The sequence below is a fragment of the Astyanax mexicanus genome, chromosome 3, assembly GCF_023375975.1.
Source record: "Astyanax mexicanus isolate ESR-SI-001 chromosome 3, AstMex3_surface, whole genome shotgun sequence".
Lineage (NCBI taxonomy): Eukaryota > Metazoa > Chordata > Actinopteri > Characiformes > Acestrorhamphidae > Astyanax > Astyanax mexicanus.
This window is the reverse complement of record NC_064410.1, coordinates 38,628,587-38,646,157: the sequence shown is the minus strand read 5'-3', so window position 1 is coordinate 38,646,157 and position 17,571 is coordinate 38,628,587. Positions and strand designations below refer to the sequence as shown.

The 17,571-nt window shown below is 36.1% G+C and overlaps 1 long non-coding RNA gene across 2 annotated transcripts; it reads right to left on the bottom strand.

Moving 5' to 3' along the window:
- Nucleotides 1-7,506: 7,506 nt before the first annotated feature.
- Nucleotides 7,507-12,697, bottom strand: LOC111188832 (uncharacterized). 2 transcript variants are annotated; one of them, XR_007438060.1, is made up of 5 exons: nt 12,359-12,697; nt 11,502-11,531; nt 10,824-10,857; nt 9,833-10,189; nt 7,507-7,638 (listed from the first exon to the last, which is right to left on the bottom strand). It is a non-coding gene; the product is annotated as an uncharacterized LOC111188832 (long non-coding RNA). The 2 variants fall into 2 exon arrangements; XR_007438059.1 differs by having other exon boundaries at nt 9,837-10,189.
- Nucleotides 12,698-17,571: the final 4,874 nt, after the last annotated feature.

Here is a 17,571-nt window from a genome sequence, read left to right as displayed (position 1 = left end):
AACAGAGAAATTCTTGGAATAGGTAAACCGTTAAGCAGCATTTTGTCACATCAGTTAGATGTAGTTGTTTTAAGTCTTTTCCACACATAGACCCAATCTGAGGTTTTGTCTGGAGTTTGGCCTCTTGCAGTGTTTCACACAGCACTCAAATGAAGCAGTATGTTGCATGGATTTAAACCAGAAGCCTCTCAGCATGCAGCACTGGTAATGATTAACTGGGTTACGTCTTCCACATGACAAAGACTCATGCATAGCAGCACAGAGAAAGATATGTTTAGGGATTTTTTTTTACAGGAAATTGTTCTTCTATGAGAGCGTATAGAGGATCTGTGGAGAGTAACGCTCCGGCACACTGGAGTGGGTTTGTACTGTTAAGTGTTTGAGGGGAAATTCCCTTGTATAACTAATGACATGGCCACTCTGCTGTTCCGTGAACATTCCTGTGTCTTAACCCTTTCCTTCTTCTTATTCTTCTTCTCCTCCTTCTGCCCCCTAAATGCTCCGTCCATCTGAACGGAGTGGACACTCTCCACTCTCCCACAGTCTTCCCCACTGTGTTATATATATATATTTTTTTCTTACTGACATCCCCTATCCTCTTTTGCTTTTTTAATCTTCCTTTTCCATTTCCACCCTGAGCTCTTTTCCTGTTGCTTGTTGAAAAAGCACCATTTGAGGCCTGGGCTGGTCTGAATTAACTGGACATCTGTGTCGGGCTATTTTTCCTGCACCCTGAGAGACTCAGAGGATATGCTCTTACGCAGCTACAGGACTAATGGCAATTATTTATGGGAATTGCTACAGTTAGATCAGACCAGGATTAATCTTTCATCTTCTAGAAACTTTATGGTGAGAAGCAGATGGGATTGTGACAACCTTTGTTGTTAAAAGCGCTTAATAAATAAAATTGAATTGAATTTGAATTGAATTGAAGTTTCTCTGTTTGTTTACCTGTTCCTCGTGCCTGTGTTCCCCAGTAATTTCCCACTTACCTGTGCTCATTTGTAACTCCGCCCCTTAGTCCCAGGTGTTTCCTGTTTCCAGTTTGCGTCCACCACTATTTATAGTCCGTGTTTCCTTTCTCGTGTGTCGATTTTTTTTTGTTTTTTTGTTTTTAATGCAGGTAAAAGATAATTTATTAAATAAATAACAAATAAACAAAGAAACAATTAAAGCACGAAGAAATAAACAAACAAAACAAACGAGAGAAAATAATATAAACAACAGGGAGGCTAACAAACAAAAACAAGCAACTAAAACAAGATGCAAATAAACTAAACAAGGCAAGGAACATAAACAAGGGAAAAATAAACAAGAAATAATCAAGAAGATAAACACTGAACAAGGAGCTTTGAACTTGGAGCTGAGAACAAGAAGGAATGCAGAAACAACAGACATCAGGGGAAGGTGCAAAGACCGACGAGGACAAGGTGACAAAGGGTGACTATATATACAAACAGGAAACACACACTAAACACGAACACCTGGGAAAAGGGTCTATACTATAAATACTAAATATATTTGATAGATAGTGGTAAATTAATCAATATGTTTATACTGTATTTTAGATTCCTCAAAGTAGGCACCTCTTGCTTAGATGACAGCTTTCCACATCTTGACACATCATTTTCTCAGTCAGCTTTATGAGGTAGAGTCACCTGGAACGGCTGTCAGTTAACAGCTGTGCTGAACTGCTGTCAAGAGTTAATCACAATGTGAATGGTACGCACACCATATGTTAGGTGTTTGTATTTGTTGGATAAGTTAACCAATAGGAAACACCAGCAGCTAATCGAGTTGATGTACTACAGAGGACAAATTGTTGGTGCACGTCTTGCTGGTGCATCTGTGACCAAGACATCAAGTCTTTGTGATGAATCAAGAGCCACGGTATCCAGGGTAATGTCAGCATACCACCAAGAAGGACCAACCACATCCAACAGGATTAACTGTGGAGGCAAGAGGAAGCTGTCTGAAAGGGATGTTCGGGTGATAACCCAGATTGTATAAAACCACGGCTGCCCAAATCACGGTGCACCTCAACTCTCCTGTTTCCACCAGAACTGTAAATTATACAATAAATTATTGTGGTCTAAAACTAGGTGTTTTAGTTGTCAGAGTGTAAGGGACAGTTAGTCTGTTTCAATTATGCTGTAAACAAAAAATCGACCAAAAAGGAGATACTCGTGTTTTTTTTTTTATTTTTGCATAAAATCTCTTTATGTTTAAGTCACAGTCCACTGGACACATTATTACTGACTCCAAATGTACTGCACTTGTGAGAATAATAGAAAAATAGCTTAGCAAGCTAACCTGCACTAAAGATGGCCATTCTAAATAAGCAGCTACTTTTGGAACTGATTACTTGGAAAAACATTAAGGACTAGATATTTAAAATCCAGCCAGAGCAGAGTCTCCCTAGTGAATCACAAAGTAGGCCTTTCCCAAGCCATTGCCTTTCCCACTAATACACCATTACACACTCAGCTGTGGAGGACACTCCTGATGTAGGGAAATGGTATAAATACCAGGGAAAATTTCGGGATGCCCTTGCTGCTTTTTTCCCTCAGAAAGAGGAAGCTGCCGTCATCGTGGCTATGAATAGACCCTGCTCACTTAGCTGTGCTGTCACAGTGTGCTGCATTAGCATTTTACCCTTCAGAAAAGAATTTGTACAATAAAAAAAACATACATACAAAACCTCCAGATGTCCAGATGTTAGTCTATTGCCTCAATTCATCAAATGTTCTTTACAGGTTCCATAGAATGCGTTTATTAAGTATTTAAATAGTTTAATGCATATTCGTGTATAGGAAATGTGTGACTGTGGTCTAAATGTGGTTTTACAAGAGTTTTTTTTTTTTTTTTAAACCATGTTATATTGATGACCTGTAATGGAGAGCTACTGAAAAATTTGATTACCCTGATTACTTTCAAGTCTTTCCAGATAAAGCGATGCTGTCCTCTCAGTGTCCCCTCAGCACAGAATGTATTTAGCTACCTGAAGAGATTGTAGCTCATCAGCTGAGTTAGCTTTTAGTCTAGCACTTAGTTTAACACCTTCTCCTTTAAGGTTTGTCTGCCTTATAAGGCACTCTTGAGGTTTTCAGGTCTTTAGAGTAAAAAGACAGACCAATCACAACGTAAATCAAACCAACAGAGCACACTAATAGATCTATTATGCTCAAAGACAGACCAATCAGGATGTTTTCTGACACATACTTTATGACTGCTCCAAAAATTGCATCACAAGATATATGTATATGATTTCTGATTTTCAGGCACTCTGGAACCACTATAAATATTTGAGAGCTTCACGGTAGTTGCTGGAGAGGTGGGATGTCTGCAATGTGTCCCCACAATTTACTTAATGAGGGCCATTAAGTAAATTGTTCTAATCATAATAACTTTTGTTAAATAACTTTATCACTATGTTGAAGCAACTTACTGATTTACTAACAGTAACAGTAACAGTACTAACAGTCTCGAAGCTACTGTTATCTACCTATTCTATCATATCTCACCACCTACAACCCACATTTAATCACTGTCCAATGAAAAGCGAGAATCTCCATCTCCAAAACAGCAACAGGAGACATAAAAAACTTTCTAAACTTTCAATGGAAGTCACTGTAAAAAGAGTTTATTTTAGGTATTTTTTAAGGTATTTCTATTGACTTTCAAGAAATGTTGGCACAGTGTAAAGGACAGTTTGTCTGTTCAAATGAACTAGTCCAGATCTAGTCCTCAAACTTTTTAGACCAAGCCATTTCATAGGAACACATGTACCACACACATGCTACCTTATTTAACTATTAATTTTAATGCAGAAACTGTAGTGACTGTTGGTTGATAGAGCAGGTTGATGGAGCACAGGGTTTTATTCTAGAGCCAATAAAACTCATGTCAATAATCATAAAACTGTAGTTCTGAGAAGAAATGGCCTGAAACACTAAACACAAACACATGTAATGTTAGGAAAATTATAAGTGGAAACTTTCAGTCTATATTTTAATACAAACAGATTTTTTTTTCCTGAGGTCATCTAGTGTACCACCTTAAAATGCTTTAAGAACCACCAGTGGTGCCTATACCACGTGATCTAGTCAACTAAAAATCAACGAAAATGGATATACTTGTTTTTTGTTGTTGTTGTTTTTTATTGGACAGCAACAATATAAAGAATGGAATTTAAAAAAAATAAAATTTTGTTTTAACCAGTTTTGTTGAGGTTGGAACACGAGAATGGAAATCTGCAACACCATAAAACCTACACAGCAAATTTTTCTGGAGTTCTAAAATCTGGAGTTAAGCAAAAATGTGTGAAAGTGTTAAATTGTTATTTAGTGTGAGTTTATTCTTCAACTTAAACTACAAGTTGAATTAACCCTTGTGTGGTGTTCGGGTCTGTGGGACCCGTTTTCATTTTTCAACAAATGATGCAAAAAAAAAAAAAATCTAACTCAAACTAATTGGCATTGGCTAATTTTTTTGTGAGAAACATATATCAAAACACATTTTCGATTCCCCCCCCCCCAACACACACACACATTTATATTACATACAGTATGTTTGGCCAAGGGCTAATAAACATTGCTTCATTTGTAAATTTGAAACTAAACAAATTTTCTACTCATATCTTGAGTTTAATTCATTTTCTTTTAAAATTTATTAAAAAACGAATAAAAAAAGAGTAGCATTTTTTTAAAGAAATATAACATAAGAAAGGTAAAGGGCAAATATTAACCATATAAGCTGTTTATATTGCTTGTAATTTAGGTGAAGCAAGCATGTGTAAACCATTTTAATGTAAAATTGCTTAATTTTGCTGAATTAAATACAAGTAACAAAGTAAACGAGTAACAAAAAATATGAACACCACACAAGGGTTAAGGGGAACTCTTTGGCGGAGTAGCATTTCAGAGTTTATTCCAAGGTAATAAGGAGTGTGACTGAACTCTCTAATAGGTGTGTCACCTAATCCTAACTTACCATCAGTGTGAAGTATTGCCCACCAGGGCTCCTTCCATGGGGTATTTCATGGTATTTTACATAATGGTTAATTTGCCTAGCTAATGTGTTGTTGGCTATAAGAGCAAGTTACCGTCTTCTGCACTGTTAAGTGTGACACAGTGCTGGTAATGCCCTGAGAACTGCAATGCAGGATTGAAGTTGCCATTCAATGAAGAAATATATACTAGCGTACACTTATGATGTAATTGTAATCAGTAATGATGCTTTTTGTTGTCATTTTTACTCCTAAATGTTCCAGGCTGATACCTGTGTTTTACTGTAGATGGGATTTCAACTCCTTAACAGAGTTAAAAAGCCAATTCCTAGAAAAGAGTAACTTTAACTGTCATAGAGTGTATTCGATGGTCACGCATATTGTCGCTGTCCTATGAAAAACACTTATCTCCATTTTTGTCCATTTTTAGTTTACTACGTAATTTGAACAGACAAACTGTCCCCTACACTGTGCCACAGTTTTTTGATGAACGGACCAATAGAAATAGAGTTGATATTAACTTTCAGGGAGTTTTTATACATTTTTTATGTATAAAAAAACAGAATTTGCTGTGTAGTTAATTTTTAATTCCACTTCTGGCCCTGCTTTCAGTTTACACTGCTCTAGAATGCTGTCCATCTTTAAAGCTGCTCTAGAAAGTTCTTCTGCTCTTTCTCATTTAGATTCTGATGATGCATTTGTTCTTTTGGCTCTGAATCAACCCTACACTTCCTATGCTTACCTCCTGTGAGGCAGGCAGACATTTACATTTGTTTTAGATACATGCACACACACACACACACACACACACACACACACACACACACTAGTAGAAATGTTCTCTCACTCTACTGGCCAATTACCCCTTTATTGTGTCCCATTATTTGTAACAGAGTCAGTCTGTCTGCAAACTGTAGCTGACCCCAATCTCCAAGGACTGATAGTGTTACACTAGAAAATGCTAAATGTGCATCTTACTGCTGAATGCCACTCCATACATTACTCCACAGGACAGGAAGTGACCTATATATGAACAGTGTGTGTGTATAGTGTGTATGGAAATGCATGCTCACACAAAGCCAATTGCATCCTGCCTGCAACGTCTGACAAATGTGCCGTGTCTATTAGGGCTGATTTTAATGGGCCCATATCATTTGATTTTATTCCCTCAGCCCCACTTATTACATTTGTTTCAGGATTTCAGTGCCAAAGCCAGTCCAAAAATATTTTTACTCCAGCATTACCAGCATTTTCTTATTCCTTAGTGAGACGTTTGTCTCCACAACATTTGTGGAGATGTATTAAAGCACAAAAATACCCCAAAGTGTGTTTGCAAAGAGCTTAAAGCTATTAAATTAAGTTTTATTTTTATCTTAAGTCATGAGAACATAGTATGTCTAAAAGATAGTAGATAGTAGCATCCCAGATAGCAAAAAGCATTCTGGCCGGATCCGGGCCGAGTCTATCACAAGTTCCGCGCCGGATCCGTAAAACGGTTCTGGGCCGGGGTCCAGATGCACAACGGGCCAAAACCGTCACGGATCCGTTTTACGGAGTCAAAAAGATACTGGGCCAGCACCAGTCCAGACCAAGCGTTTCAGGTGTTCCTTTAGACCGAATATGGGCCGGATCCGCGCCGGATCCGCTTACCGTTACACTCGCTGGAACAGGTCCGTTACAGATCTGGACCAGATCTGGATCAGCCCCGGATTAGTTCCGTATTAGCTACGGCCAAGCCACGGCCCTTTCACGTTCCCCAGCCTACTTATTAATGATTATAATGACATATTTCAAAATAAAAGTAGTAAAGAAAGAGCACTAAGCTATTTGACTTCTTTTTTACATTGATAAATTAAAAGAGTTTAATACAGTACATTAAATTACAAATGCAATATTTAAATAATATAATAAAAAAAACATTAGTTGTAAATGCAATCCTTAATTAGGTTAGCTAAATGAAATACAATAATTATAAATGCAATACTTAGTTAAGTTAATTAAATAAAATACCATAACTTATATATGCAATACTTAAATAAGCTAATTATATAAAATATCACTTATAAATGCAATACTTAATTAAGCTAATTAATGAAAGTACCATCAGTTATAAATGCAATACTTAATTAAGCTAATTAAATAAAATACCATCACTTATAAATGCAATACTTAAATAAGCTAATTATATAAAATATCACTTATAAATGCAATACTTAAATAAGCTAATTATATAAAATATCACTTATAAATGCAATATTAATTAAGCTAATTCAATAAAATACCATCACTTATAAATGCAATACTTAAGCTAATTAAAATAAAATACCATCACTTATAAATGCAATACTTAAGCTAATTAAAATAAAATACCTTCAGTTATAAATGCAATACTTAAGCTAATTAAATAAAATACCATCAGTTATAAATGCAATACTTAATTAAGCTACTTAAATAAAATTTGATTTCAATTAAACAATTTATAAATCAACAGGCATTAATACAATTATTTTAATAATAAAACCATTTTTAATTCACATAATATAAACATGCAGACACAGACGTTTTTTGCAGCCAGCTGTGCCTCCACTGATGAGAGCATTCTTGGACACTTAACACCACTACAGTGCAGCCTATAAAAAAGACAAAATAAGAAAATATTTTATTTCAGAAACAGCAGAAAAGAAGTGGCTAGAATATAGCGTACTAAAATGACAAGTGTTTTTCATTTGACCAAATTTCTAAAAGATATATAAATGTCACAGCTGTATTTAATAGGGGCTAGCTAATTTTCATTTATACCATTTCACATAATAAATAATTACCATTTTACTGGAATTATGCACCCAAAATTAAAAGAAAGATAAATAAAAAGTGCACTTATAGCTTTGGGGTGCATTTCCCAAAAGCTTTGTAAGGCTAAGAACTTTGTTAACTCGTACTTAAAATGATATTGTATTTTATTTACAATAGAATATAAGTCAGCGGTTTTTGATAAATGCATTTGTTGTTGCAGTTGTAATTGTGTTTTTGCTAATAAAGCGGCCAGGTGATAAATGTTCAGGTTAACCCTCAAGCCCCCTTCAAATTTTGCACCCTCTGGACACGTTTGTGGCAAAAATGTACAAGCACCTAAAAAATGCTCTTAAATCATTATACATCAATATATATTTTTTTTTACATAAATAAACTTTTTTTTTCATAAAATCACTTAATCAACTTCCGTTCTACCCAAAACTACCAAACATTAAATAATTTTCAGGATTTTAACCCTTTAAATGACAGTTTAAATATTTTAACTATTGTTGTATTTTGGCAAAAAAAACACAAAAAAAAACCACAAAAATTATTTTCCACAAAACAAACAGCAGACAAATGAGGCATTGGTGACTATTAGAGTCTTGGACATGTAAAAGATTAGCAACAAAATTGATTTGATTGCATTATTATTTTTTTACGTAGTGCCAGATTTAAATTTTGCACCCTCTGGACACCTTTGTTGCCAAAAATGTACATGCACAAAATCAGCAATAAAATACTCATATACATTTTTTTTTTGCTATTTTTTCATAAATCACTTAATCAAATCCAGCCCTGATCAAAATGATCAAATATTTAATACATTCCAGGATTTTAACCCTTTAATTGACAGTTTAATTACATTCATGATTAATTATTCATTAAAAACCCCCACAAAAGTTGTACTATTTCTCATATAATAAATATTAGATGTATGGGGCATTGGTAGAATTTTTTTTATGTAGTGTCAAATACTCCCTCTGAACACCTTCGTGGCCAAAAATGCCCCATTGACTTCCATTGAAAACACATTTTTTTATCTCACTGTAATTACTGTATAAAATTATTAAACAGTTATTTAAATGTTTAAAATCCTGATTTATGAAAAAAAAGCAAAACAATATTGATGTATAATGATTTAAGAGCAATTTGTAGGTGTGTGAACATTTTTGCCATGAACATGTCCAGAGAGTGCAAAATGCGTCCAGAGAGTATGAATGACGTGAGAGTAAAAGACATTAGATTTCAAAAATTTTATGAAAAAGCAGGTTTTCTGCAAAAATGCATTCCCCTGGCTGCAACATAGCCAAAACGATCACCAAATGAAAAAAAAGTTGAGTCAGTACATCAGTAGGTGGGCCCATTACATTCTCATTGAAGGCTAATGCATCCAAAATTGATTTAAATGCTATTCTCAGTGGGCCCTGTTTCTTTTCAAAATAGATATTAAAGTCACCAACAATGATAACTCTGTCAGAGTTGAGAGCTACTGCAGCTAAAAAATATACTGAATTTCTTAGTGAATTTTGCATATGGTCCTGGAGGACGGTACATAGTTATCAGCAGGAATGAATGTTGGGTTTTGGTGGCAGTAGATGGGCCTGCGACTATAAGGTTAAACAGTTCAAATGACTTAGCTTCAAACTCTGTATTTTGATTTATTCCTATAACTGACGACTACACCACCACCCTGACCAGTCCTGCATGGGTAGATGAAATAGCTAGAACCTGGGGGGAGTGGACTCATTTAGAGCTAAATATCCATCAGTTTTAACCCATGTCTCATAGAGAGGGCATTGTCAATGATAATTTAACCTACAGTAACTGATTTAGGTGCCAGCGATCTTATATTTAACAGCCCCGATTTAATGTGGTTGTTGCTGTAACTCAGGAGGACAGACGAGTTTGTATTAATTCTAATGGAGTTGTTAAAACAGATTTTCCACCTATTTTGATAATGTGTTTTATTTACACTATTATGAAGAATTGACATACAAATAGTACAAGCAGAAATACCAGCAAACAAACCTACTTGGCTGGTGTGACTGGGTAGAGACAGTCAGTCTCAGCGTAGCACCGCCTCGATGTTCACAGAGAGAAGCCTGTCTCTGTGGAATGGGGCCGGTCGCTCCCGAAAGCTCATCCCCACATGGAGGGCGATGGTGCCGGGGTTCCTGCTTTGGCAATGCGCCCCAGGGAGCCGCTTGCCGACTACCAGCATGCAAGCATCTGGAAGACATGAAATTGTGCCATTACTCTTAGATACTTTTAAATGTCTAACAATTGAATCTCCTATAATGAGAGTACCGCCCTTGGTAGTTTTCCTCTGTGCTGGGGGAGGCGAGGGCTGAGGACCTCGAACCATTTTGCGGATACCAAATCCTGCTGAGAAAGTTGTAAATTAAATAAATTATTTTAAAAAAATCATAAATTGTGATTTCCGGATTTTTATTATGTCTCTCACGGTGGACATGCACCAAAGATGAAAATTTCAGACCCCTCAATGATTTATAAGTGAGAGAACTTGCAAAGTTCTCAAAAATACGACTTAGAAAACAAAACACAAACTTAAAAGCTATTCTGAACTTCAAAATCACTGTTTCACTCCATTGAGGTGTAATACACTGAATAATATTCCTCTCATGTCTGATCTGACCTCCACGGTGTTGAAACGAGGCTGAGAAAGTTCTGATAGCAGGGCACGCAAATACTTACATAGCCTTGTTTTAACACAGTGGAGCCCAGATCAGACATGAGAGGACTTTTATTCTGTATATTACAGCTCAATGGAGTGGAACACTAATTTTTATGGTTGTAAATTTACTTCTTTAAAATGTATATAAATTAATCAAGAAAATCTTAGTGTCCCTTAAAGTTTTTAGTGCAGTGGCACAACAAACAATTAAAATAAGAAAGTGGATAAATGCTACATTAAGAGCAAACATATCAAATCAAACGTGTATCAACAGACTTAAAGTCAAAATTAATTACAGAACTGCTGGAAAATAGAATTAATTACCTTGTTAGGTGATTTGATGGGTAAATGATTACACCTAAAAAACAAACAAAACAAAATTACATTCAGTATTGTAAGTTAAGCATTTTCTTTTTTAAAATAAAGGCTGAACTTTAACTTACCATACATCAGATTTGCATCAGACTTTATGTATCCAGATTGAGTTATCCAAAAACTTATTTGCAAATAATGAACAAACTAAACTAAATGAGGCAATAAGTTTTGTAAACCTAACTATTAATCACTGTTGCAGCAACCTATACAAGAAAGATCCATGTTCAAAGCTTTGTTGTCACATATTTAGCACTTCTGAAAATTACTACACTACAAAGCAGTAGAGGGCACAGAGGCCCTTTAAGGCAAGTTCGGCTCAAAACGTGTTTTTTAGGATCATACTGTTATTGCATATATTTATTTATAGAATTGGCCTCTGATACAGAATGCAAATTTTCTGCTTAATAATAAACATGAACTTCATTGGGTAATGGTGCTGGCAATTATGACATTTTCCTTAAATGGTCATTTATAGAATTGGTCTTTGATGCAGCAAATATATAATAAACTATTAACATAATATATGTTGTATAACAAACAAGACTACCATAATATTAAACATAAAATGCATTAGGTGGATCCAACCTGTAAACATACATTTTATTAGCTAAAATAATTGTATCTCACCTTATCTCAGGTCCCCAGCCCTCAGCAGCCCTACTAAGCAAATGCATATAATTAATATATTGTAGTAACTTTGAACAGGTGTTTTTAAGTTGAAATCAGAACAGATATTGTTTAATATATTACTACACATATGCTGATTTTAGGCTAGCAAATATTACCCAATTATTATTCTAAAGATTCACATTTTGCTGATATGGACACTGGCCAGCTCCTTCGTGCGCCACGACGTGAGAATAAATTTAAGGTGGAATGGAAAAGTTTATGCTGGAAAATAATAAGTTAAATGCAGCCTCATATTTTTATTGACAGTAACTTAGTTGTGTTTATAACAAATTATAAAATGTATAATTACTTTTTTTTCTTCTTTTTTTTTTTTTTACTTTTGGCCAGCTTCTTTGTATTTCCCACTCCACCTTAAACAGTGCTTAAATATGTCAATGTCAGTAAGCCATTGCTGCACGATTTAAGGTGGAGCAGGAAAACGTCTGACGAGCTTTATTATAATTAAGCCCAAACACAACTATTTAAGGTTCTAAGAATAACTAAAGTTGTTTATTTTAATAAAAAAAAGGTGTGTTACTCGAGCAAAATGAGTTAACAGCGTTTATTTCAGCTAGTTAGCCTGGTTAGCTTAGCTAGTTATACTAGCTAATACTAGCATAACTAACTGGTATCGTTAACTGAAGCTTTTTGTCAATTTTGCCTACAAATTGACAACAATTAACATTAAATACACAAAAAAACAATTGATATTATCCAACATACACGTGATAAATCAACTTTAGCATATACAAGATTAAAAATGAGCAATAAATGTAATTAAATGACGCTGATAGCTAGTTAGCTAGTTAACTCACCTGAAGCGCAGATTCAGCAGATGTCAGTTGGTCCTCGCGCTGAGTTTGAATTTCTCCCGCTCCTGTGCCGCTCCGCCAATGCGGCCCGGATCCGCAAAACGACACTGAGCTGACACTGAACTCACATCTGGTATCTGACTCCGTGCCGAAGTCATATTGAAGGCGTGAAATGAGACGGACTGTTATGCGGATTTACCGTCAGTAAAACGGATCTGAACGTGAGTCACAATCATAACCCGAACCCGGAGTGAAGCCGGACCAGATCCACTAAACAGACCTGACTGTAGCGCGGATCTGCCGGAGGTAAAACGGATCCGGATCGGAGTAGTCTGCTATCAGGGATACTGTTCTTAATCATTTTTTCATAAGAACGTGGCTATTTCAACAAGTATGCATTTACCCACCTGATATTAGTTACTTCTGATACATCACCAAGTGAATGTGAAACCTTTATGATTTTGAGGAATAAAACACCAGTCAAAAGTGATTTCATTATTTAAAAAAAAAAAAACATTCAAACTATGAAGAAAAACATAAAATGATCTAGTAAACAAAAAACTGTTAAATAAACCAGAATATGTTATATTTTGTAGATTCTTCAAAGTATCAGTTGTTTTGTGAAAAGGTAGAGTTGGTAAAGATTTAATTTTATACAGTGAATAGTCCTATTTGAATACTTGACAAAGTAAAGAAAAAATGAATCTAAGCAACGAAGGACAGTCAATTTGAAAAAAAATGTAAGAACTTTAAAATTATGCTCAAGTGCAGTCGCAAAGACCATTAAAACATTAAAACATTATGATGGAACTGGCTCTCATCAGGACCGTGAAGATGAAGATTTACCTCTGTTGCACAGGATAAGTTCATCAGAGGTACCAGCAATCAGAAACCAATTAATGCATTCTATGACATTCTCCTGCACTGATTGTGTTACTTTTTAATGTCAGGAATATTCAACCACATAGATACAGTAACTTCAGGCCTTTATTATGAAATTTTACACCTTGTCACATATGTACCACCATGTAACATTCCTTTGAGAATATGACTGACTTAAAAGGATATTCTATAGGATTTATGCCTGAGGTGGAGAAATATGTTTTAAACACACTAGGCTTGTATGCAATATAGGTAGTTTTTTTATAGGTTTAATGTAAAGTTGTTGGGTTTTGTATTTAAAATAAAAAAAGATTTGAACTGGATGAACTGAGGAAGGAACACTACATTCATGTCAAAAATTTCTCAAGCAAGTTGTTACATTTGTAAATACCACATGAAATTCCTATTATCCCTTTTTTTTTTTACAAAAGTGAGGAACCTACAATAGATGACCGCTAATAAGTTCAATGGATAAACGTTGCTAAATTAAATCTGTATTATTATTCGAATTAGAATGTACAAAAAAGGATGCATTACTGAGAATGCATTACAGGTAATGAATCTAATTTGCTCGTTTTATTACGGTAATATATGTGCTCATTTATTCTGTTTACCACGTGTAAATCCTTGGAGGTGCTTTAATACAGTATTTAGCTCCCGATTTTCTTTATACTGAGCTCATCTCCATACTTAATTGTTCTGTTTTCTTATTGCCACGCAGGAATATCCCGCCTCACGCACCTCATCATTCTCATCTCAGCACGTGCTGGGCGTAGAAGAAACATGAGCACACATATATTATGGGATATAACTCTTGAAGGACTTAAAAGAAGAGGCTGAATTGCGGCTTTATTGATGGCTATTCGCCGGCGTTAGCCGCGCTGATGCATCATTTGCTTTGAAACGTGTTAAAGAGTGAAATTAGCCATCAGGCCCATGGCCAAGCGATGCTGACATCCCGTAATTACGTCCACGACATCGGAAATTAATCAGTCGCACATCTGTGGAGACATATTTAAACATCTGTCAGTCACTTTGACATCGCATGATGGATAATTGTTGTTTCGTGTTCTTCCCACTTGGTTTTCCATTTGAATTTTTCAGTGCTCTCCATTTACGGGATGTAGCTCTACAGCTGTAGTTATTAGCTGTTCCGCTGCACTAGATCAGATGGGACATCCATAACACCATGTGTCATTTGCATAAATATTCATATTTGACACCCCAAGTCGCAATCAAAAGTGAGAAACGGGGTACAGGAAAAAAAAAAAAAAAAAAAAAAAAAAAGCAGGAGCTCGTCTGTGAACACACAGTGAGGGATTTTAAGCATTTAACGTTGTAGTACATGACAGCATGATGCACGCATACATGCACACATATAATAATGTGTGTGTAAGAGTGTGGAAGTGTGTGTGTGCCAATGAAGTATCTCTCTCTCTCTCTTCATCACTCTCTTCATCTCTCTTTCACACTTTCTCACACAATACAACTTGTTCGTCACTCACACTTGTCACTCGTTCTGTTTCAGATCTTTTTTTTTCCCTTTCTCCCTTCCCTCGTTTCTTTTCGTTCCCTTCACTTGTAACTACCTAATTACAAAGCAATCATTTCACAGGGTGAAGTGTTAATTGTGGAAAAACTGAAATGTTGACACTCTCTCCATGTGCCATTAGTACATAATGCTTTCAACGTTGCTCTGATTCATTAGCACTACAACAAAAAAAAAAACAATCACCAACACAATGCACCCACAGCATCATATCCCTGAGTCTCTCTCTCTCTCGCTGTTTCTCACACTTAGAAAAAGAGAGAGAGAAAAAAAAAAAAACTTTGAGCCACAGCCCTGAGGGGTTTTGGAGGCATTTGTTAGGGCTAAACTGCCAAAATTACTCCCCATATTGCAGAAGAAAGGAATACTACTACTAGTAAAGAAGCAGATGAAAGTAGGAGATGTTTGAACTTGAGTGGAGTTTAATCTTTAAGAGCAATGTGTGTTTCTCCAACCTTCTAATTAGTGAATTAGGTGACTTTAAAGTGCATCCACTTCAACTGCATATCCACACAGTCTGCATAATCTCCAGAGAACAGCACTGCCACAGTAGCGTGGGATTCTCTGCAACAGCTTGAGGTCCTTGAGCACAGGTAATGTATGGTAAAGGTTGAATGGGCCCCCAGTTGGCAGAGCATGAGCTGAACTGGGTTCTCTGATGTAAATTTAGAGTGAGTTAAGACTGGCATTTTTGATTTGTTTAACTCAGATTATCAACATCAGTATTTAAACTCACCAATGCACTGGTGTGGCTAAATACAGTTTCAACTGAAAGGATACATTTATTTGAATAGATGTTCTATCACCCTGTTGCCATCATATGATTCCAAACTGAACCTGGATTTGTTCTTAAAGAGGTGATCATATCAGACCATATCAGCCCAGGTTTTTCCGTTCCACGGCACCACTAAGGCGATGGTAGCTAGCACGGTCTAGGCGTGGTCGTCCTGTAAAGATGACTGCAAGAGCACAGCACAGAATGATCAATGAGGTGAGGAAGAATCCTATTGTGTCAGCTAAAGACTTACAGAAATCTCTGGCACATGCTAACATTTTTGCTGACAAATCTACAATAAGGAAAACATTAAACAAGAAAAAGGACACTGCAGAGGAAAACACTGCTGTCCAAAAAAAACATTGTTGCATGTTTGAAGTTTGCTAAAGAGCACCTGGGTGTTCCACAGCACTACTGGCCAAATGTACTGTGGAGAGATGAAAGCAAAATTGAGTTGTTTGGAGGAAACACACAACGTTATGTGTGGAGATAAAATGGCACAGCCCACCATCATCAAAACCTCATCCCAACTGTGAAACATGGTGGAGGGGGCATCGTGGTTTGGGGCTGCTTTGCTGCCTGAAGAGATTGCCGTCATCAACGGAAAAAAATAATTCCTAAGTTAACCAAGGCATTTTGCACGGAAACTTAAGATCCATCTGTCCACCAACTGAAGCTCAACAGATGATGGATGATGCAACAGGACAACGACCCGAAACATAGAAGTAAATCAACAACCGAACGGCTTCAACAGAAAAAAATATGCCTTCTGGAGAGTCCTGACCTCAACCAGATTAAGATGCTGTGGCATCATGACCTCAAGAAAGAGAGTCACACCAGATATCCCAAGAATATTATAGCTGAACTGAAACAGTTTAGTGAAGAGGAATGATCCAAAATTCCTCCTGACTGTTGTGCAGGTCTGATCTGAAACTACAGGTAAAGTTTGGTTGAGGTTTTTGCTGCCAAAGGAAGGTCAACCAGTTATTAAATCCAAAGGTTCACATACTTTTTCCACCCTGTACTGTGAATGTTAACATGTTGTGTTCAATAAAACCATGCAAACATATACATGTTTTTGCGGTATTAGTTTAAGCAGACCATGTTTGTCTATTGTTGTGACTTAAGTAAGTAATCCCAAAGGGTTCACATACTTTTTCTTGCAACTGTATCTGCCTGAGACATTTTTTTTTTATCAATGGTAATATTTGTCACTTATCTGAAAAGAAATAGACTGAGTGAAATAGGAGACATGAGGTCATGTACCATTTGAAGGTCTGCAGTTAAGATTATAAGGGATAAAAACACATTGTAGTAAAATAAGAGGATCATTGACATGTTGGACTTATATTTGATTTCCTGAGTTTGCACTGGAACAATGGAAGCTTATGTCACACCATTGCACATGAAGCAAACTGCGTGCCTTAATCATCACACACTAGCCTCAAACCATGCTGAGAATTTACATCATCCCTCAAAGACTTGCTTATGTGGGTTTTGACAGTGTATGACACACTCCTGTCTAAACACATGGACAAAAGTACATACAATTCAGCTGCTGAGAAAGTTTCCATTACTTCACGTTCACATTGCAAGGCAGCAGAGCCAAGCTCCCTAAGAGCACAAGGAAGAATTTATGAGTTATAGGAGGATAGTCAATAGGAGAAAGGATGCAATACACTAGCTGAATCCAGACAGCCCAAAACACATAATTGCCACATAATATAAAAAAAAAAACATCAACCTTAAGTTCGTTTTTATGGAACTAGATTTGCAACAATATTAGCTAATTCATTATTCAACTGTTTTGGAGCTAGACAGCTAAAAAGGAGCTGAAAAAAGAATGTGACCAAGTTAGTAACGGCACTTTCCGCTACTATTATGTATCTCAGCTTGTCCAGAAATGCATGTTCTTTAAGAGTAGCTCAAAATGTAATTTGTAGGAGGAGCCCAAGAGCAAGAAATACCTATTGTCACATAATTGCTACAAAGTAAAGAAACACAAATCTG